The sequence below is a fragment of the Rhinopithecus roxellana genome, chromosome 13 (genome assembly GCF_007565055.1).
Source record: "Rhinopithecus roxellana isolate Shanxi Qingling chromosome 13, ASM756505v1, whole genome shotgun sequence".
NCBI lineage: Eukaryota > Metazoa > Chordata > Mammalia > Primates > Cercopithecidae > Rhinopithecus > Rhinopithecus roxellana.
Window position 1 is genome coordinate 89,749,082 of NC_044561.1, and position 23,158 is coordinate 89,772,239.

Below are 23,158 nucleotides of genomic sequence, written 5' to 3' on the forward strand. Positions count from 1 at the left end.
CATCAGAATTTCACGTTTTAAGTTATAGGTCTGTTTTCGATGTTATTAAACAAATAGCTGGATGTGGTGGCTCTTGTCTGTAATCCCAGCACTTTGGGAGGCTGAGACAGAAGGATTGCTTGAGCCCAAGAGTTGAGACCACCCTGGGCAACATGGCAAGACCCCCATCTCTACAAAATTAAAAATTAGCTGGGCACAGTGGTGCACACCTGTGGTCCCAGCTACCCGAAAGACTGAGGTGGGAGAATCACTTGAGCCCAGGAGGTCAAGGCTGCAGTGAGCCATGTTTGCACCACTGCACCCCAGCCTGGGTGACAACAAGACCTTGTCTCAAAAATAAATAAATAAATGAATAAATAAATAAAGAGTTTGTGCCTTATATCTAAGATTCAGGAATAAAGTTTGAATTTTTCACCTTGATGTCATTAAGATAAAAACATTATTATATAAATAAACTTACATTACTGTACATAATGCAACATTAAGAACTGCTTAGTAAGTTTACTTGTGAATATTATATATCAACTAACACAATTTTAAGAATAATTTTCACACTACTATTTTATAACTTAGGTAATAATCTGGAAGATGTTCCAAGCATTTGAAACAACTGAATGACAAAGGATCCTTATTGTCTACAAAGAGAGAAGTAAAATGTCACATGTGTGACAATAGAAGAATTTTTATCTTCTCCAAGTGAATAGTGATTTTTATGTTACCAATTTGGGTAAATATATTCACTTAGAAACTCTTTTTAACCTTTGTCTTAATGGCAAACAATAAAGTTCTTAATAAACATTCAACATTCTTAAAAGAAGAACTGCTAGATCTGATTTTATTTTTCCCTGAACTAAGAGAGGCTTACACATCCCTCTTCAACAACGTACACAACTGTGCTTGTGTATGGGAGATGGTCAACGGTCTAGAAGCATGCATGAGACACTGGTAAGAGGGATTGCCTCTGGGCGTCACACGGGAGGGAAGACTTACTTTTCCTTGAAAATCTGTTTATATAGCTTTGTTTTACTGTGTAACACTTACTTTCAAAATTCTTTTAAGTTGTGTAAGCCCTAATGAAGAGATATGTAATGAATGATTGTGAACTGGATCCTTTTACTATAAAGGACATTATTGGGACAGGGGTGGAACTTAAATGGGGCCTGAGGATTAACTGGTAATGATGTATTCATGTTAATTTCCTGATTTTGCGGATTGCATTTTGATTGTATGGTAGAATGTCCTTTTCTGAAGGAAATAAACACTAACCTGCCCAAGAGTGTTGGGTCATTGTGTTGGTAGCTTACTCTCATATGGTTTAGAAATAAATAGATACATTTGGCTGGGTGCATTTTGGGAGGCCCAGGTAGGAGGACCGCTTGAGCCCAGGAGTTTGAGACCAGCCTGGGCAACATAGTGAGACCCTGTTTCTACAATAAATTTTTTTTTTTGAATTAGCTGGGCATGGTGGCTTGCCCCTGTAGTTCCAACTACTTAAAAGGCTGAGGTAGGAGAATGACTTGAGCCCAGGAGATGGAGGCTGCATTGACCCATGATCGCACCACTGTACTGTACCCCAGCCTGGGCAACAGAGCAATACCTTGTCTCAAAAAAAAAAAAAAAAAAAAAAATGAAAGAAGAAAAATAAGGAGAAAAGAAAAAAAATCAAATATATTTGTACTGTCTTGAAACTTTTCTGAAAGTTTGAGCTTCTTTTTCAAAATTTTAAAACATTAAAATTATTTTTAAAATATTCTAAGCCCTAAATTTGCAGAGAGACCATATGATTGGGCAAAGTTAAGGCCCAGCTTATATCTGCTGCTCACCCCATTAGCTGTGATCAGTGGGAATCAGGAGGCAGTTCTCCGAATAGTTTCTAAAACAGAGAGATTGGGGGAAAGGCTCCAACGGATGTCTGCTGCACTAACAAGAAACTATATCATGGTTCACTGGTTTTATACTACTGGATTTTTCTTTTTTTTTTTTTTGGTAACTGATCAGTATTTAATAACTTTGTTAATTCTCTCTTTTCCTCTTTGAGGAAGTGTGGGAGGGTGGGGGATTAGATACATGACATGCAATGAGAATCCAAGACCAGCTAGAAAGAAGTATCCAGACTGTGGTCACGCTGATTGCCTTTGCTCGCCTGGTGAAAATCTCATTCCAATGATTGCAGATGACATTTTATCATATTCTCTGCCCTGGACAAGAACTAACCTTGACTATTAACATTGACAATGGAACATTTTGGAACATTACGGAAATGGGAAAGCTATAAAGGTTTCTTCCTTCATTCATAGTACTTGGGCAGCCATAAGTTATGCCTTCTTCCGTCACCCCCACCCCTTTACATTTTCTCTGAGGGTTCCTTTCTCATCTCCCTGGGAGTGTTGGACAATGCTACATAGTGGGGACTTTCCTTCTCTCAACTTTTAAGGGAAACTTCAAGAAATCATAATCTTCACTTGACATGTTTCATCATCAATGAAATATTTTAAAATTGTCTGATATAATGAAGTGTGGCCACTTAAAACTACGCAAGAAATTTCCCTTTCAAGATGGAAAGATCCAAATATGTTCCGAAGTGTCCCTTTCCCTCAACTTATCATCAATGTGGAAGATTTTCAGGCAGTCTTAGGCATTTCAGTATGTTTTCTTCACTCTCAGAGGGAAGGCACAAGAAGGAAAGAAGTGGGTACTTTAGTACCTTCATTGTGATCAAGTCTCTTTGACAAGCCAGCAAGGTAGTCAGTAGTCTTGGTCGCTCTGTTTCTGCTCCTCCATCTTTTGGGCACATGGAAGTCAGTGTTCCCGTACACTTACATGTGACCACGTGCTTTCCTTGGTCAATGAAATAAGTGCAGGGAGAAGAAAGTACATCACTTCCACATAGAAATGCAAAGAACCAATACAGAATTCACCACATTCTCTTCCTCACTACATTCTCTTCCTCTTTTCCAGGGTCACTCCCAAGGTAGCCAAATGAACATCCAACTGACATTGTTCACATAGCATAAGTAAAAAGATAAACCTTGTTTTAAGCCATTGACATTGGAAGTCATTTGTTTCTGCAGCATAACCTAGCCCATTATATCTGATACAGACACCTCATTCTCCATCTGGGCTCAGTTTCCTCATGCTGGCCTTTTATGCATGTCAACAGGGAAGAAGTTCTCTTCTCTGAGAACTCAATGTTAAAAATGATGTATTATTTGTTATGATTGTTTATATGAATTTTTTTGTGATGATCCACTTGTGAGATATCTGCCACTATCGTATCAGATTTACCCTCCTTTTGAGATGACTTTGCTTGTGACTCAGAGAAGGGCTATATTATACTATGGTAGGCAGATACTGGGATATGTTCGACAGTGCCAAGACATTGCAGTACAGTATCCAAAGGTTTGAAATATATGACTTTGACCATGCTAGCAGTACACTTTTTTTTGTTGTTGTTTGTTTGTTTTTGAGATGGAGTCTGGCTCTGTGGCCCAGGCTGGAGTGCAGTGGCCGGATCTCAGCTCACTGCAAGCTCCGCCTCCCAGGTTCACGCCATTCTCCTGCCTCAGCCTCCCGAGTAGCTGGGACTACAGGCGCCCACCACCTCCCCCGGCTAGTTTTTTGTATTTTTTAGTTGAGACGGGGTTTCACCATGTTAGCCAGCATGGTCTCGATCTCCTGACCTCGTGATCCACCCGTCTCGGCCTCCCAAAGTGCTGGGATTACAGGCTTGAGCCACCGTGCCCAGCCGCTAGCAGTACACTTTAAGATGCAAGACAAATAATGGGGTCCCCACAGTGACTGGCATGTAGGAACTAGCATCATGGCTAACTGTATCCCAGATCTGCCATTTACTAGTAATAAGTGATTTGGAACCAGTGATTTAGCTCTTTGAGACCTGATTTTCCAACTTTAATATGGTGATACTAATAATACCTATGTCCTGGAGCAGTTTTAAGGATTGAATGAAATATTTAACCTTATTATTACTATTACACTTCAGAAAATATTCTCAATGCCTTCCCTTCCCCAACAACTTATTTCATTTTGACATAAGGTTGGCAAGATTTTTATTGGAGTTACCCTTGACTGGGAGTGTGGTCATTCCTTTGAAGGTAATTTTATGTGAATTCAAATGTGAAAATGTTGGCCAAACTCATTTAAGGTCCTAACTTAATATTGTTGAATGGTGCAGAATAAGAAAAAGGGAAACTTCATTTACATTTTAGATCTAGGAGCTAATAATATAGACTACATAATGGCCAAGGCCTCCACCATACATAGAGATGAGTATTTTGGAAGCGTGTCACAGGTAGAGTTCGCTAGCTCCTTGGTGTCCACAATCTGGCTGGTGAGATTTAGAGGCTCAGAAGACAGATTGCCATGCCTGGAAGGCCTTGCAAAGACTTGCTGTGATTGGCTGTTCTGAGACCTTCTGTCTTTCCACTTTGACCGCCTTGAGAGGGAGAGAGAGGCTCTCCTCACTTTATCCTATCTTCAGATTAAGCTGATTCTCTCCATCTAACCTTTGGGCAAAGCTGGGTCTCATTTCTGGGCCTCATTTCATGGCTTGCAAGTAAATAAGAGATTTATTGGTGGAATCATGCACAGCTAGTGCATTCAAATGAAACACTAAACAGTCTGCCAAATAACAGGACTCAGGTGCCCCGAGGAATCTTAGTCAAAAGTACCTTGAAAACCTTCTCCCAAAGATGCCGCTCCTAGAGGTCTCAGACACAACTGATTTGGCAGCTCAACTCAAGTGGTATATGGGACAGAAATTGTGATTGGTCTAGCTTGTGTCAGGTGGTTCCAACTACCCAACTTCCTTGGTCCCTACTGCTCACTGACTAGATGTGGGAAGGGAAGGTTGGGTCTTTTTCCAGAAGAAAGAGAAGGCAAAGCAGACCAATCTGATAGCCACAGCTTTCTTTTCTTTTTTTCTGAGAAGCAAAAAAAGCATTGGTGGTTAGCAAAACCAAATGAAAAAGAAGACAGAGATGTCCTTTTTTGTTCTTGATTAACCTCACCAAAGCTACGTTGTGTCTATGCCAACTCAGGGAGGCAGTGTGACTAGAGGGACTTGGGAAAGACGAGGCAACTTGAAAAAAATACTGAACTCCAGAGCTATTGTGTGGCAAGAAGGCAGGTCAATGGTCTGCATGGTGTGCCAGGGCCTGCAGCAATCCCCGCCCTTGTTCTAAGTCCAGGCCCATTATTCAGAGTGATTACTGAAAGTGTAAGTCAGACATGCAGGGATATAAGATTGCATGTTGAAACCACAAGAGGTTCAGATTTGTAAAATAATTGAAAGAGATGAGATAACCGGAGCCCCGCAGCCCCACGTGATTGCTGTAACTCCTGATTTCTCAAATTAAATGTATTGTTTCCAATTAATTGTGACAGTTGCCTTTCCTCTCTCTTTTATATATTTGGGGCTTCCAAAAATAACCTCAATAAGCAACACTACCACATATTTTAAGTAACCAGGGTAACAGAAGAACAAAACAATGGGCTGTGGTGATGTCTTCCTGGAGTGTGACTGAAAGTTTGTAGCAGGACTGGCTGTGTGCAGTGGCTCATGCCTGTAATCCCAGCACTTTGGGAAGCCGAAGCGGGTGGATCATCTGAGGTCAGGAATTCGAGACCAGTCTGACCAACATGGTGAAACCCTGTCTCTACTAAAAATATAAAATTAGCCGGGCGTGGTGGCGCATGCCTGTAATCCCAGCTACTTGGGAGGCTGAGGCAGGAGAATTGCTTGAACCCGGGAAGCAGAGGTTGCAGTGAGCTGAGGTCATACCACTGCATTCCAGCCTGGGCAACAAATAGTGAAACTCCATCAAAAAAAAGAAAGAAAGAAAGTTTGTAGCAGGACTGAAGCCACAGCAGAGACTCTAAGCCTCTTCTTCTGCATGTTTGGCAAGGAGGGACAAATGGACAGGGTAGAAAGGAGGGAAGGTGAAAAATCAAACAACTTGTCGGCTGCTGATCCTGAAGCTGGAAGAGGGGAGGGGATGGCCATTGATTTGTAGGCTGAAGCACAGAATAAGGAGCAGATCTGCCTTTTTATCAGTCAAGGCCCAGCAGGAAACAGAATTCGTCTCAGACGGTTCAAAGAAGGAGGCTGTAGCGGAGGGACTACCTACCAAGTGAACAAGAAAGAGTGGGGAACAGACTCAAAGAGAAGTGGCAGTGGGGAGCTGTCACCTCCCTATTGCTAAAGGGTTGTTGGGGAGGAAAGGGAGTTGTGGGAGCTCAGGAGAGATGGCGCCATGGAACAGGGACTTCCTCGTGGAATTGCTGGTGTGGGGCAGGTTTGCTGCTACCACGCATGGAACCCAGGCAGACTGTGTAGGTAAACATTTAGCAGCCAGCTCCCTGGCAGAAAAATAGCCCTGATTTGTAGTGTTTGCTGATTTCCTTGGTGTAAATACTCACAGCATGCAGATCCAAGCCACCAACCTGATATCACCAAACCGGGAGTTGAGAAGAAATGGATACAATCAGCTCTGGAGAGCCACTGTGAGCTGGTTCCAGCAACCTCTGGATGGGGCAAAAGGGCAAGTGGAGACCCACACACCGTACATCTAAATATTTAAAAGTTATGCGAGAAGATAACACATTGCGTGTGTTCTTTCCTCCTACCTCGACAACTGTATTAGTCCATTCGTTTTGCGACAAAAGAACACCTGACGCTGGTTAATTTACAAAGAAAAGAGGTTTATTTGGCTTATGGTTCTGAGTCTCTCTCCAGTCACTGCCCCCCTACTGAAGGGAGCTTCCATGTCCAAGACCAGGCCACCCTCCCCCGACCAGGGGGTTGTGGGGTACAAAGGCCACTCCACCTTGCTTCAAGTTGGGACAATTTCCGAGATGCTCAACTCCCCATGGGCTCAGCTGAAGTCTTTGCTGTCACTGCACACACAAAGGCTGTAGCCAAGAAGTGTGGTGCCAGTGTCTGCATCTGGTTAGGGGCTTAAGAAGCTTCCAATCATGGTGGAAGGCAAAGAGCCAACACATCACATGGTGAGAGACAGAGCAAGAGGGAGAAGGAGGGGTGCCCGGCTCTTTCAAACAACTAGCTCAGGTGAAATAATAGAGTGAGAACTCATTGATCACTGCAAGGACAGCACCAAGCCATTCATGAGGGATCCACCCCCATGACCCTAACACCTCCCACTAAGCCCCACCTTGAACCTTGGGATCATGTTTCAACATGAGACTTGGAGGGGACAAACATCCAAACTATAGCATCAACCTTAGTAGATATCATGATGCATCACCCGCATCCCTTGTGTTAGGGTTCTCCAGAGAAACAGAACCAATAAGGGGTGTGTGTGTGTGTGTGTGTGTGTGTGTGTGTGTGTGTGTGTAGATAAAGAGAGAGAGAGATCCACTGTTTTTTGTTGTTGGTTTTTTGTTTGTTTGTTTGTGAGACGGACTCTAACTCTGTCCCTCAGGCTGGAGTGCAGTGGTGCAATCTCGGCTCACCACAACCTCTGACTCCCAGGTTCAGGTGATTCTCCTGCCTCAGCCTCCCGAGTAGGTGGGATTACAGATGCCCGCCACCATGCCCAGCTAATTTTTGTGTTTTTAGTAGAGAGAGGGTTTCACTGTGTTGGCCAGGCTGGTCTCAAGCTCCTGAGCTCGTGATCTGCCTGCCTCTGCCTCCCAAAGTGTTGGGATTACAAACGTGAGCCACGGTGCCCAGTGGAAAGCCTTGGCCTCCCGAAGTGCTGGGATTACAGGTCAGCCTTGGCCTCCCAAAGTGCTGGGATGACAGGCATGAGCCACCGTGAACAGCCCATATTCAGTATTTTCAGAGACAGTCAAATGGTATTAGTTCTTAACAACTTTCTTGGTAATTTTGCCCCTGATATGAGATGTGAGTTTATTGAAAACACTACCTCTTCACAAGAAAATTGTGTAAATCATTCTAGGAACAGATAAAGGTTTCCATGTAAGTTAACTTCAGTGGGTTCTGTCCAACTAATCTAATTTCCTATTCAGACGCTAAAATAATAGTAAATAAAGCTGAAGAGTTAAATTCCTACCCGTTTCCACTTTGGAGCAATTTCATACAGTACTGCTATAAACACTTTTAAAGTGCTTATGGTGGACATAGACAACCATTTCTGCTGGGTACATACTAAGACAGGATTTGCTGGGTCACTAGGTACACATATACATATATCCATATATCCCTTGGAATGACGGAAAATGAGGAAAGCAACGCCTTTACAGGGCAAAGGACAGGTTGTTATTAGTAGCTTCCCAAGCCTTATCGGACTCTTGAAAGAGGCACATGGCTACCTGAAGGCAGGATTTAGATTTAGGCGTATGCGGAAAAGAGATGTGTTTTTTACTTTTAAATCATAAAGCAACTTGACCAAAAAGAGAGTTTCTATAATCTCAGGACTGAACTTTGCCTGGAACAACATAAACCTCTTTCTGCTTCACTGTACATCACAACATCCAGATTCCCTGGAAGCAGGTCCCATTAAATTACTTCCTCTGCTTGGAAAACTTAGATCTGGGTGGCTGGCTCCCAGTGTTTCTTTCTTTGTTTGACTTAGCATTAGGCTTTGTTCTGGACAGCAGAGACTATTTTTCACAATTTGTTCCTCTCCGGAGTTTTTTGGATCAAAGATCATAAGCTGGGAGTTGGCAACACACAGTAGTAGAAATACCATCTCCATTAGGATTGCCATGGTGCCATGGAGAAACTCTGCTTCCAGTTGGATTGTATTGTTGCGCTTGATTCTATTTTAACAACCAAGAGTACATTAGACAGGATAAACTGTTCACTGAATATCTCTGGAGGCACTGACATTGCTTTCCATCTGAATATTTTTCTCTCTGTATATCATTCATGCGGCCCTAAAAGACATCAGAGAGTCTTAAGAGAGTATAGGCCACCAATTTTTAATAACTCTGGAAAACAAGTAAGGTACGTATTTTTATTCTCATTTCACCAGTGGGGAAACTTGAAACTTGGAGAAATTATGTAATTTTTATGTAATACAAGCAGAATTGGTATTAAAAGTAACACCACCTCTCTGTATCCACCAAATCACTGTGAAATGCCCCAAAACAGAATTTAAGCATGCTGGGTCCAGGTTATCTCATCAAGCATGGCCATTTGGCCGGAATCAACTATATTCATTTTTCAAAATTTATTAAGTTTTAATGATGTGCAGAGACCCATTTTAATAGTTGGCCAATATGGGGCCAAACCCTCAGATTGATTATGTTCATAGACACAGTGATATTCCATTTCTTCCACTGATCAGTTTTCTTTGCTTCAGTGGACGATAGTTATCTTTCTAGGCGTGGTAGAGTCTCATCTTGTAAATCAGCAACACTTCCCTCAAAATTCTTTAAGAAAAATATTCTATCACTGTGGGAATATTTTTAAAAAGAAAGAAAAACAAAATGTCTTTTAGAAAAATACTCCTTGAAAGTCCTTTAGGAAAATTATCTTTACAGTCTTTCAGAAACATGCTACTTTGGAGAGTAACATATTTGATAAGTACTGCTTGGCCAGTTGTTTCTCCAGTCATTTCTGTTGCTTTTGTTGAGTACCAGTTAAAGCTGGTGTAGGGCCCTCTTTTATGAAATGTATACTGGAATCATATTATAGTTGGCAAGATGCTCATACCACGGGAGGAAAGACAGAATCAAGCTGGTTAAGGGAAGAGCCATTCACAACTGCCATCTCAGATGGGGGGCAGAGCTACCCAAGTAATTTACACTGTTACTGTTCTCTTATACGAGCTAAGTGTCCATGTGATGTAACTTCACTGTGTTCAACTTTTCCCCTGAAACTGAGGCCACTGCTGTTTTTCCTCTTTTCACTATTCTAGTGCGAGGTCTTAGTGAACACTCTTTGGCTAGAAGTACAAGAAGCCAATTCAAACTAATATAGATTAAAAGGAGGAATTATAAAGATATAGAGTCATCTGGCCAAACTGGAAGATCAACATGATGGACATTTGTTGATTTTCTTTCCAGCATATACTTCCCTTACCAATAGATCTAGGTTTCTTTTTGGGAATCTGTGGGCATCTGGGGATGCTGACTCCAGCTCTAACTCTAGGGATGAAACATGTGACCTAGATCCATCCAGTCAACACAATCCATCCCATTCCCCCACCCTCACTGGCCATAGTGATTGATTGATGCAGAGAGAGGCATGTGACCTACGTCAGTTCAATCAGGGGGACTCATTGAACTTCAGTGGGAATTCTGTATCTCTTTCCTCCTAGATAATAGAAAACTAGAATATAGCTCTGAGGGCTTGTGGCAACCATCTTGACCTTAGCATAATGAAGAGATGCAAAAACATCAGGTCCCTGGGGATATCTTTGATCCACTTGATCAAGTTTCACCTGAAATGAGATTCCTCTATCTCTTTAGTCATGTAAGCCAGAGGTCCCCACTCTTTCTGGCACCAGGAACTGGTTTCATGGAAGACTATTTTTTCACTGAATAGGGCTTGGGGCATAGTTTCAGGATGAAACTGTTTAACCTCAGATCATTAGGCATTAGATTCTTATAAGGAGCGTGCAACCTAGATCCCCTGCATGCACAGTTCACAATAGGTTTCATGCTCCTCTGAGAAGCTAATGCTGCTGCTGATCTGACAGAGGTGGAGGCCCTTACCACTCAGGTGGTAAGGCTCACTCACCCCTGCTTACCACTCAGGTGGTAAGGCTCACTCACCCCTGCTTACATCCTGCTGTGCGGCCTAGTTCCTAACAGGCCAGGGACTGGGACCTGTCCATGGCCCAGGCATGGGGGACCCCTGACATAAACCAACAAAGTATTTTTCTTTCTCTCTTCCTATTCTCCCTCTCTCCTTATTTCTCTCTCTCTCTTTTTCTCTTCACCTCTCTGTCCCCTTCTCTTCTGCCCCTCTTCCTATCTCTCTCTTCTTTGTCCCCTCCTCTCTTTTCCCCTCTCCTTTTACTTTTAAGACCATGTTCACTGACCACATAGCCAAACATAGTTCCCCCAAAGGACTGAAAGTTCCTAAATTCACCTCAATTTAAGTGACCATCCACATTTAATTAGAATGTGTTGCACCAGTCTCACATTTCTAGAAGCAAGAATTTGATTGGTCCAATCCACAGTATTCTGGAGGAAAAAATAAGAGAGTGAAGAGATTTGAGAGGCAGAAGGAAATACAAACTCCTTTGCGGGTCCACCACAGCAGTTACACAGAGGGAAGCAGGAAAGATCTCAGATTAAACTGGTATCCTGATTAACCGGGTGAGTCAAGAACCCCCAGATCAAAATGAACTGAAGGTGATATAATTTTTTTTTAGGTTGTCAGCAGATACATTCTCTCATTACTTGGCTTTTCTTCAACAAAAATGGAGGAAACAACGTGCTTTTGAAGAAGTGTATGCAGTGCAAGATTTCACCAAGTAAACCAAAGGCAATTCCTAGAAGCCTTTCAAAAAGAAAATGCTAAAATTCCTGTGACCACAAGAGATGAAAGATGGATGGCAGGAAGCAGACGGTGAAAGAAGTAAAGAACAGTGTTGGTGTTTTCGGACTTCTGTTCAGATGGGTTGCAAAAAAATGATTGCCTGTTGATTTAGGAAAGGTTTGGTTTTAAAATTAGAATTCTTTCACAGTTACAGCACTGCGAATTTCTTTAAATCTGGCACACACAAAAACACTTCTGGTTCAAGACCCTGTATTATGATTATCCTGTTGCGGTCGCAAACACTGTTCAGGAATGTTCTGTGCTTAGCTGAGCTCATTCTTCTATTTCAGAAATGTTTCAGATTCTCATTCATTTCAAATTTCCTTGGGGACAGGAGAGCTTTGAACTTCAGAAAATTTTACTTGGTCTTGTTTCAAAAAGTTATTGTTAACGAGCAAATTTTTTCCGTAGATCCTAAAGACTGCATTTTGAAAGATATTTAAAAATTTTGTGGTAGTCAGGATTCTTTCAAGTTGACAGAAACCCAATCTAAACTAGCTTAAGTACAAAAAGGAACTTACACATCTGAGAAGTCTAAGCTTCATATTATTCATAGGCTTTCAGAGGGCACTTATATTTTAAGTCATAAATAGACACTAACAAACATCAAGTTTTCAAGTGTTCTAATACATGTTTACGGCGGCACTATTCACAATAGCTAGAAGGTGGAAACAGTCATAGATACATCAACAGATGAATGGATACATGAATTGTGGTATATCCATAAAATGGAGTATTATCTGGGCCAGGCACGATGGCTCATGCTTATAATCCCAGCACTTCGGGAGGTCAGGAGTTCGAGACCAGCCTGGCCAACATGGCAAAACGCCATCTCTACTAAAAATACAAAAATTAGCTGGGTGTGGTAGCGCATGCCTGTAATCCCAGCTACTTGGGAGGCTGAGGCAGGAGAATCACTTGAACCCGGGAGGTGGAGGTTGCAGTGAGCTGAGATTGTGTCACTGCACTCCAGCCTGGGTGACAGAGCAAGACTCTGTCTCAAGAAAAAAAAAAAAAAAAAGGCCGGGTGCAGTGGCTTATGCCTGTAATCCCAGCACTCTGGGAGGCCGAGGCGAGTGGATCATCTGAGATCAGGAGTTTGAGAACAGCCTGGCCAACATGGTGAAAACCGTCTCTACTAAAAATACAAAAATTAGCCGAGCGTGATGCTCAGTGCCTGTAATCCCAGCTACTTGGGAGACTGAGGCAGGATAATCGCTTGAACCTGGGAGGTGGAGGTTGCAGTGAGCCGAGATCGAGCCACTGCACTCCAGCCTGGAGGATAGAACAGACTCTATCTCAAAAAAAAAAGGAATATTATTCAGCCATAAAAACAAATGAAGTACTGATACATGCTATAGCGTGGATGCACCTTGAAAACATGCCAAGTGAAATAAGCTAGACACAAAAGGACAAATATTGAATGATTCCATTTATATGAAATATCCAGAATAGGCAAAGTCATAGAGACAGAAAACAGATGTGTAGAGGCTGTGAGAAGGGGATGGGGATAACTGGAACACTTGGCATGGGGTTTCCTTTTGAGATGATGAAAATGTTTTGGAATTAGGTAGAAATAGTGCTTACACAACATTGTGAAAGTATTACATGCCACTAAATTATTCACTTTAAAAATGGTTAATTTCATGTGAATCTCACCTTGACAAAAAGGAAAAGTAAAGGAAAAGGTTTTTTTGTTTGTTTGTTTGTTTGTTTTTGTTGTTCATTTGTTTGTTTTTGTTGTTCGTTTGTTTGTTTTTTGAGATAAGAGTAAAGCTCTGTTGCACAGGCTGGAGTGTGGTGGGACAATCTTGGTTCACTGAGAACTCCGTCTTCCAGGTTCAAGCCATTCTCCTACCTCAGCCTCCCAAATAGCTGGGATTACAGGCGTGTGCCACCACGCACAGCTAATTTTTTGTATTTTTTGTAGAGACAGGGTTTGACTATGATGGCCAGGCTGGTCTCGAACTCCTCAAATGACTTTAAGTGATCCAAAAGTGCTGGGATTACAGATGTAAGCCACCATGCTCAACCAGAAATAGATTTTTTAATAGTTAAAAAATACTATGAATTGTGATCAGAATTATACATAATTATACCAGTGTTCTAATAAATAGTTTATTTATTTTTGATTTTGAAATAACATTTCAGACTTACATTAAGATTGCAAGAATGGTCTATAAAACTTCCATATGCCTTTCATCCATATTCCCCAACTGTTACAATTACACCACAATCCCCCTGATTTCTTCCTTCCTTCCTTCCTTCCTTCCTTCCTTCCTTCCCTCTTTTCTTTCTTTCTTTCTCTCTGTCTCTTTTTCTTTTTCTTTCTCTTCCTTTCTCTCTCTTTCTTTCCCCCTTGCTGTCTCTATCTCTTTCTCTCTGTCTCTTTCCTTCTTTCCCTCTGTCTCTTTCTTCTTCTTTCTTTCTTTCTCTCTCTCTCTATATATATCTATACATACAGATACCTATCTAGTATGTGTGTATGTTTATATACATATTCATGTTATTATTTTATTTTTTAGGAGGCTGCACCTCTGGTATTCTTTAATTCTTTGAATAATGGTGGAAATTGAGAGGGAGGGGCAAGCAAAATATAAGTCATGCTATGGTCTTAATGTGTCACCTCCAAAATTCAGGTGTTACCAATGTGAAGGTATTAAAGGTGGGGGCTTTCAGAGGTAATTAGGCAATGGGAGTTCCTTCCTCATGAATAGTGTTAAGGGCCTTACAGAAGAGGCTTCATGGAGTGCTCGGCTAGCTTGGCCTTCAGCCTTCTGCCATGTGAGGACGCAATAGGAAGATCCTCAGCAGACCAAATGCCAAGCCTGGATCTTGGGCTTCCCAGCTTCTAGAATTGTGAGAAATAAATTTCTGTTCTTTATAAATTATCCAGTCTCAGGCATTTTGTTATAGCAGCATGAATGGAGTAAGAAATTCTAACAAGTCACTGCCTTGTCAAGTGAACCCTAAATGTGTGGTTTGGGGGAAGAGCAGCAGAATGGGGGAAGGGTGAGAAGATGTGATGAGAGAGGAAGTTCTCAAACCACCTTGCCAGCGATGGGTTGTTGCCAAGATGACAGCTGTGGCCACCAGCACGGGAAACAGAGAACATGATGGCTCTCGTCCAGCAACCTGAGTATGCTGGCCAGCTAATCAACCCACCAAACCCTGCAGCCCACATTGCTGGTGCTTCTTTGTGCTGTGTTTGCTGTCCTCTGCTTTTGAAGATGACACTACCAGTAATTCTCCCCAGCTGGGAGTGCAGGTGTCGCTGATAGGACCAGTGGGGCCCAGCAGTCTTCCCATACTGGGAACATATGGTGTTTACTCTTTGTTTTGGGGCTATGGTTGCCACACAAAGTCTGGTGTTGGAGGAAGTTGATTTTAAGACTCGAGAGTTGGCTCCTTATAAGTCATCTCATTTCTCATCCTTCCATGTGCAGGAGCCTCTCTAAGCCACAGAAAATACTTTTCCACCATCGCAACATGTTCTGTGGAGCTCTCAATCATTGTGTGGAAATATATTCCAGCTTCATTCATACCAGTGCTGTTTATGCAATTGATTCTATAAAGGTGCACATACTTTCAGCTGTTTTAAGGCAAGATTATGTTTACAGGTGCTTTATTCGTCTACCTACAGAATCTGTTGAAGAGTTATTTTTAAAATAAACACAATTTTGTGTGGAATAAAATGAAGAGCTTAACAATATTAATTCATCATGAGACTAGCCATCACAGCTTTCATGCTTGTAAAATGTGCATTGATGACTTGAGTTTAAACCACTTCTACCAGTGACAACTCAGCCATGTCCTGCTTACAGGCAAATCACACAGAGATTTGTGTTTACCAAGCATTGGAAAGGTGTAACTTTCTTTAGTTTTACTCCCTTAGAAACAGACCCTGAGATAGGAATCTGAGTGACAGTAGTCTGTTGGCAATGAGATTCCAGGAAGCACCAATAGAGGAGTAGGGGAGTGTGTCAGGGAAGAGAAGAAAGCCAGCAAAGGATGTGTTTGTTGACAGGCAGGTTACCACTGTAGGCAACTAGGGCTTAATCCTACTAGGATGTTCTCGCAGAGAGTACAGAACAACTGCTTTGAAGTGATCACACCTGAGGGCTAAGGAAGCTGGGCTATTGCTATAACATTATTTGAGGGCTGCTCAGGAGCTTGCCTGACTGCCAGTAGAGTGACGCGGAAGCTGATGTAGCCAAGAAGTCTTCAGTCAAAGAGATTTGAGATGTTGGTTGCTGAAATTTAGGTGAGCCTACACTGTGGTAGAAATGCTCAAGAGAATATGTTTGTATCTGCTACATAAGAGGTAGGCTGGGTTTATAGCTTGACCATTTTGCTGCTTGAGGAACAAGTTTAGAAACATTTAGTGACTTTCTCAAGGTCATGTGCAAGTTCTTTTATTTGAAATCCAACTCAAAAAAACTGGCACAAGCAAAAACCATATTGGCACATGTAACTAAAAAGCTCAGGGATAGGTTGTCTTAGTCTGTTTTGTGTTGCTATAACAGAATGCCTGAAGCCAGGTAACTGAGACACAATAGAAGATTATTTGACTCACAGTTTTGGAGGCTGGAAAGTCTGAAGGTACGGTGACAGCATCTGGTGAGGGCCACATCCATGGTGGAAGGCTGAAGGGCAAGAGAGGGTGAGAATGAGACAGAGAGAAGTCAGGTTGAATTGATCCTTTCATCAGGAGCCCAGTCCCATGAAAACTAACCCACTCCACCAATAATGACATTAGTCCATTCATGAGGGTGGAGCCCTCATAACCCAATTACCTCTTAAAAACCTCACCTCCAGAGGCTGAGGCAAGAGAATTGCTTGAACCCGGGAGGCGGCGGTTGCAGTGAGTGGAGACCATGCCATTGCACTCCAGCCTGGGCAACAGAGCGAGACTCTGTCTCAAAAACAAAAACAAAAACAAAAAACCTCACCTCCCAATACCATTTCATTGGCAATTTAATTTCCTTCCTTCCTTCCTTCCTTCCTTCCTTCCTTCCTTCCTTCCTTCCTTCCTTCCTTCTGTCTTTCTTTCTGTCTTTCTTTCTTTTGACAGTTTCGCTCTTTTTGCCCAGGCTGGAGTGCAATGGTGCAGTCTGGGCTCAGTGCAATGGTGCAGTCTGGGCTCACTGCAACCTCCGCCTCTTGGATTCAAGCAATTTTTCTGCCTCAGCCTCCCAAGTAGCTGGGATTACAGGCACCCGCCACCATGCCCAGCTAATTTTTATATTTTAATAGGGACGGGGTTTCACCATGTTGGCCAGGCTGATCGCAAACTCCTGACCTCAGGTGAGCCACCCACCTCAGCCTCCCAAAGTGCTGGGATTACAGATGTGAGCCACCACACCCAGCCGGCAATTAAATTTCAGCACGATGCTTGAAGGGGTCATTCAAATCATAGCATAGTTCTTCCAGTTAGGTGGGATTCAGGAATTCAAACCATGATATTAGCACCATAGTCTAACCACTCTCTTCTGAATACTTTTATATATTAAATCAACAAATATCTACTTCCCGAAAACTAAAACAAAGAAGTAGTCGACAGGACACTTTATAAAAATAACTCCTCAGCCAGGCGCGGTGGTTCATGCCTGTAATCTCAGCACTTTGGGAGGCTGAGGCTGGTGGATCACCTGAGGTCAAGAGTTTGAGACCAGCCTGGCCAACATGACAAAATCCTGTCTCTACTAAAGATACAAAATTATCTGGGTGTGGTGGCAGACGCCTGTAATCCCAGCTACTCGGGAGGCTGAGGCAGGAGAATCACTTGAACCTGGGAGGTGGAGTTTGCAGTGGGCTGAGATCGTGCCACTGCACTCCTGCCTGGTGACAGAGTGAGACTCTGTCTCAAAAATAATGATAATAAATACATAAATATAATTCTTCATTCCTGTAATCCCAGCTCTTTGGGAGGCCAAGGTGGGACAATTGCTTGAATCCAGAAGTGCAAGACAACATAACAAGACCCTGTCTCTGCAAAAAAATACAAAGAATTAGCCGGGCATAGTAGCTCATATCTGTAGTCCTTGCTACTCAGGAGTCTGAGGCGGGAGGATCTCTTGAGGCCAGCAGTTTGAGGTTGCAGTGAGCTATGATTGTGCCACCACATTCCAGTCTGGACAGACAGCCTGGATACTGCCTGTAAAAAAAATAAATAACTCAATGGAGAAAGTGAATTTTCTGTGGAGAAATTAGAAGTTAATTTAAAATAATTAAATACTAGTAAGAAAATAAATAGTAATAAAATAATGTGAGCATATATCTATTTACAAGTTGAGAAGCTGTGATAAAAATCAAAAACTTGAATGAATTTGTGCAAAAAGCAGTCAATTTTGAAAAAACAAACAAACCACCTCTTCTTTTCCATCTAAGTTTCATCCATGCACCTCGCTAACTGTACAGTGCCCTCTCTGGTATTTCAGCAATGACTCAGCAGTTCAAAGGCTCAGTCACAGAATTTCAAGCAATGCCTGTGTACACAGGTGCTGCACCATATCTTCTGTCTTGGATTATGATTACCTCATTCCAGGGGACCCAATGGCTATTTCAGTATGCTACCAACATACATTCTTTCTGTTCATCCAACTCAGACAGAGGATCTGGTTCTTGCCCCATCCCAAGGTTCAAACGTCATGGTCCAAAAGATAGAACCTGGGCTAGCAGGATTTAGCAGGTAATCGGAGTGTGTTTCCTGGTGATGAGTCCAACAAAATGGTTGGCATGGCAGATTCTGAAAAACCCTGAACAGAAGAACAGGTTATCAACTAGTTCTGGGGAAAGTGGGTGGAGGTGCCATCAGCCATTGGGAACTGGGAAAAGAAGCATTGATGAAACAAGAGTGAGGCTGGGCATGGTGGCTCATGCCTGTAATCTCAGCACTTTGGGAGGCCGAGGCGGGTGGATCACGAGGTCAAGAGATCGAGACCATCCTGGCCAACATGGTGAAACCCCATCTCTACTGAAATTACAAAAATTAGGTGGGCATGGTGGTGCACACCTGTAGTACCACTATTCAGGAGAATGAGGTAGGAGAATCACTTGAACCCGGGAGGCGGAGGTTGCAGTGAGCTGAGATCACACCACTGCACTCCAGCCTGGTGACAGAATGAGACTCCATCTCAAAAAAAAAAAAAAGGAAAGACACAAGAGTGAGATGAAGGAGCACATTCCATAGGTTGGGTTCTCTGAGAAGCAGATGCTGAGATGGAGTTTCAGCATCACACCACTGCACTCCAGCCTGGTGACAGAATGAGACTCCATCTCAAAAAAAAAAAAAGAAAAGAAACAAGAGTGAGATGAAGGAGCGCATTCCATAGGTTGGGTTCTCTGAGAAGCAGATGCTGAGATGGAGTTTAGTGTACAAGATGTTTACTGGAGAGTGGCCTTGAATTTAATGCCTGAGGAGAGGAGGGGAAAGGAGCAAGGATAGACAGCAATGCAGGGCTAATCACAGACTCAGCCAGTGTATGAGAAGCTCAGAAGCCAGAATGGGCCTTCAGGGTTGTCCCCAGTCCCGCTGAGATGTGGGGCTTTTGTACTCCAGCATCTAAGTCATTGGATATGGGCTGCTTCAGAAACGGGTGACCGTGAATGAAATAGCTCCCTGTAGCTGCAGTGATCCTCAATACATGAATGACTCAGGTATCTCTTCTGAGCTACAGATCTGCATACAGCTGCCAACTTGGCCAATCTCTTTGCTGTTTCAAAAGGAATGAAGAGATTGGAAGCCAGGAGTTGGAACATAAAGAGCAAGGTGGTGATGGTGGCTATAGAAAGGTCACAGAAGGCAGAGGCTGGGACATCAAAGCATGTGACACCCCTTTCACAATTTTCCCAAGGGCAGATCCTTATCCCAGAAACAGCTCCATGAAGAGAGGACCCCAGATCTTCATACATTCCTTTGACCTCCTCTCTTCATTCAACCGCCCCCCACCCTCAGTGAGGCACTCCTCACATTTCACACTGTTGTGTAGATATTTTTCCCTTTTGCCTTGAAAGTTGATTTTCCTCCTCTTCTTCTTCTGCTTCTTTTTTTTTCTTTTTTGAGACGGAGTCTCACTCTGTCACCCAGGCTGGAGTGCAGTGGCGCGATCTCAACTCACTGCAAGCTCCACCTCCCAGGTTCACACCATTCTCCTGCCTCAGCCTCCCAAGTAGTTGGGACTACAGGCGCCCACCACCACGCCATGCTAACATTTTTTGTATTTTTAGTAGAAATGGGGTTTCGCCGTGTTAGCTAGTATGGTCTCCATCTCCTGTCCTTGTGCCTGTCAAAGTGCTGGGATTACAGGCGTGAGCCACCGCGCCTGGCCCCTCTTCTTCTTTTATTTATTGCTCAGTGTTTATAAAAAGGCCTTTAGGAATTAATAAAAGACCAACACAATTTAAAGATCTCAAAGCCAAAATACTTTGGAAGAAAGTGTTTAAGGCCTTTGAAGCATAGATGGCAGCCAACAGCTTGAACTATTGAGATTTTCTTGGGCAAGAAAACTTTGGAATACTGCAATAAGACTTTTCCTCTCTCCTTCCATCCTCTGTCTACAAATTGTTCCATAGGTCAAATACAGAAATGGAGGAGACCTCAAATTTTATCTCCAAAACTACAATTTAGCTCCAAAAATGTAGAGGAAGGAAAAACAAAGAAAAAAAAATCAAAAGAGTGAAACTGTATATTCATGGTATATGGGAAAGAGTACGGGGTTGGAAGCCAGGAGACTTGGATTTCTGGTCCCAAACCTGCCACTGAAAGTGGCTGTGTGATCTTGAACAAGGAACCAACAATTTCTAGGCCACTTCTGTAAAAGGAAGAGGTTTGGGCATGGTTATCTTTAAGTCTCCCCCCGCCCCCACCCCCTACCACCAGCTCTCTGCAAAACACACACTACCACCATTACCTTCGTCTTTTTTTAAAACTTGTAAAGCAGCTGTATTCCTGGTTCTCTGTCATCCCTTAAGTCTACCCAGTGAAGCTGGGCTGTTTTCTATCCCTGGAAAACCTGAACGGGCTTTCATGGTTGTTTAGAGTCCCACTCTGGTAGCCAAAGTAATTTCTTTCATACCTTGTAAGATTTCAGTTTCCTAGTCTAATGTTCCTTTCAGTGATAAGATCCTATTATTTACATAGTTGTGAGTAACAATAGCTCACACATTGGCAGAATTATGTTGAAGTCAGCAGTGTGCTTCCGTATATAGTTACTCATTTGAGCCTCCTCACAAATGTTAACAGATCTATTGAGGTAGGCTGAGAAGACAGTAAAAGTTCTCCTGTCTTGTTGCTTGAGAAAGAAGTTTAAGGATATTTAGTGTATCAGGGTTCTTCTAGTTGCAAGTTTTTCCTAGAAATCCCACTCAAAACTGGCCCAATAAAAAATGAGAGCTTAAGACCAGGCGCAGTGGCTCACGCCTGTAATCCCAGCACTTTGGGAGGCCGAGACGGGCGGATCACGAGGTCAGGAGTTCGAGACCATCGTGGCTAACATGGTGAAACCCCGTCTCTACTAAAAATACAAAAAATTAGCCAGGCGCGGTGGCGGACGCCTGTAGTCCAGCTACTCAGGAGGCTGGGGCAGGAGAATGGCATGAACCTGGGAGGCGGAGCTTGCAGTGAGCCGAGATCGCGCCACTGCACTCCAGCCTGGGGCACAGAGCAAGACTCCGTCTCAAAAAAAAAAAAAAAAAAAAAAAAAAAAAAAAAAAAAAAAAAAAAAAAAAAAAAAAAAAGAGCTTATTGGCTCATGCAATCATAAAGCTCAGTGTAGGTCTTCAGGTTCAGTTGGATCAAGGAGCTCAAACTATGACATTAGTACCTTGTCTCTCTCTATGATCTAACCACTCTCTTCTGTGTATTTTTATTAATTGAATTAACAAGTCTTTATTGAACATCTTATATGTGTTAATCATTGTTAGAGGCACAAGAGGTACAGTGAACAAAGCATTGTGTTTAAAACAGTGACTAAACACATAGCTGCATTAACAAAATCCATAGAATTTACATTCTTACATTCCTGGGAATATTCATAGAACTTCTGTACTAGTGATAGGAGAGTCCATAAATAAACAGATACATAATATGTACTAATGGAATAATCTATGCAGGAAAAAATGAAGGATTGTAACAGGATAGTGGAGGCAATGAAAAATAATTGGATTTGGATGTTCTTTGAGGGGAAAGCAGAAGCAGTTTTCTGATGGATTGGATGTGAAATAAAGGGAAGAATCAAGGATAACTTCATAGTGTCTGGTCAATGGTGGAGCCATTTATGGGATAGAAAAGACTATTGGAAAAGCATATTTGGGATGTGTGAATATCAAGAGTTGTTCTTGGACATACTAAGTTGTAGCACCTATTTGACATGTAAATGGAGATGTCAAGCAAACCATTGAATATACACCTCTGGCTTTTAAGAGAGAGTTATAGCTTTAATCTGCAATGTGGGGTGTGTCGGCTCAATGTATATGAAGATTATATATGTTTTGTTGCTTAGCTATTCATACCCCAATTCCAGTGGAAGACAAAATGCTTATTTTTTAGTCATTGAAGCAGAAGTCTGATATAGCTTGGTTATCTTGGATCATTGCCATCTCTGATCACTGTGGCTGGGGAAAGGGAAGCTGTGATTGGCCAGATCAGTGTATCCAAAATTCCCCAATTGAGCCAGGGTGGACTGGGCACATTCACTAAAAGCAGAAACGGTCGATTTCTCAGAGAACTGCTACCAGAAGTTTGGTGGGAACACGAGGAGGCCAGAAATCATGAAAAATAGGTGGAAAGATCTGAACCTCAAAGCAGATTTCATCTCTCTTAGGCAGTAGCTCAGAGGGAGACTCATGTTTTTGTAGTAAAATTTTAATAGAAAGAAAACCCCACGAAACAGGTTAGTATGTGACACTAAGAGAAACAAGAAATCATCCAAGCAAAAAATCAAAGGCTGAAGCATTTGTACCCAATTCCCTGTTTTAGGACTCCACATTGAGAGCTCAAAAGCAGACAGTTCCAAACTTTATTCTACCACTGTTTCTGTTATCTGTTGCAGTGTATTACAAACCACCACAAAACTTCGTGGCTTAAAACAATAAATGTGTTATTATACTTATGTTCCTATACATTGAGTAGCCTTAGCTGGGAAGTTCCTCTGGTCTGGCTTGGTTTACAGTCAGATGTGGCTAAGACCGGAGCCATATGGAAATTCAACCATCTGGATGCTGAGCAGCTGCATCTCTTTCCTTCTCTGTTGTCTCAGGACCTCTCCTCTTTATGTGGCCTCTCTGTATGCTCTCTCCAACAGAGTAGCCAGATTTCTTTCTTTCTTTTTCTTTTTTTTTTTTTTTTTTGAGACGGAGTTTCACTCTTGTTACCAGGCTATAGAGAAATGGCATGATATCGGCTCACTGCAACCTCCGCCTCCTGGGTTCAAGTGATTCTCCTGCCTCAGCCTCCTGAGTAGCTGGGATTACTGGCATGTACCGCCACACCCGGTTAATTTTGTATTTTTAGTAGAGACAGGGTTTCTCCAAGTTAGTAAGGCTGGTCTCGAACTCCCAACCTCAGGTGATCCACCCGCCTCAGCCTCCCAAAGTGCTAGGATCATAGGCGTGAGCCACCGTGCCCGGCCCAGAGTAGCCAGATTTCTTAAGTGGTAACCC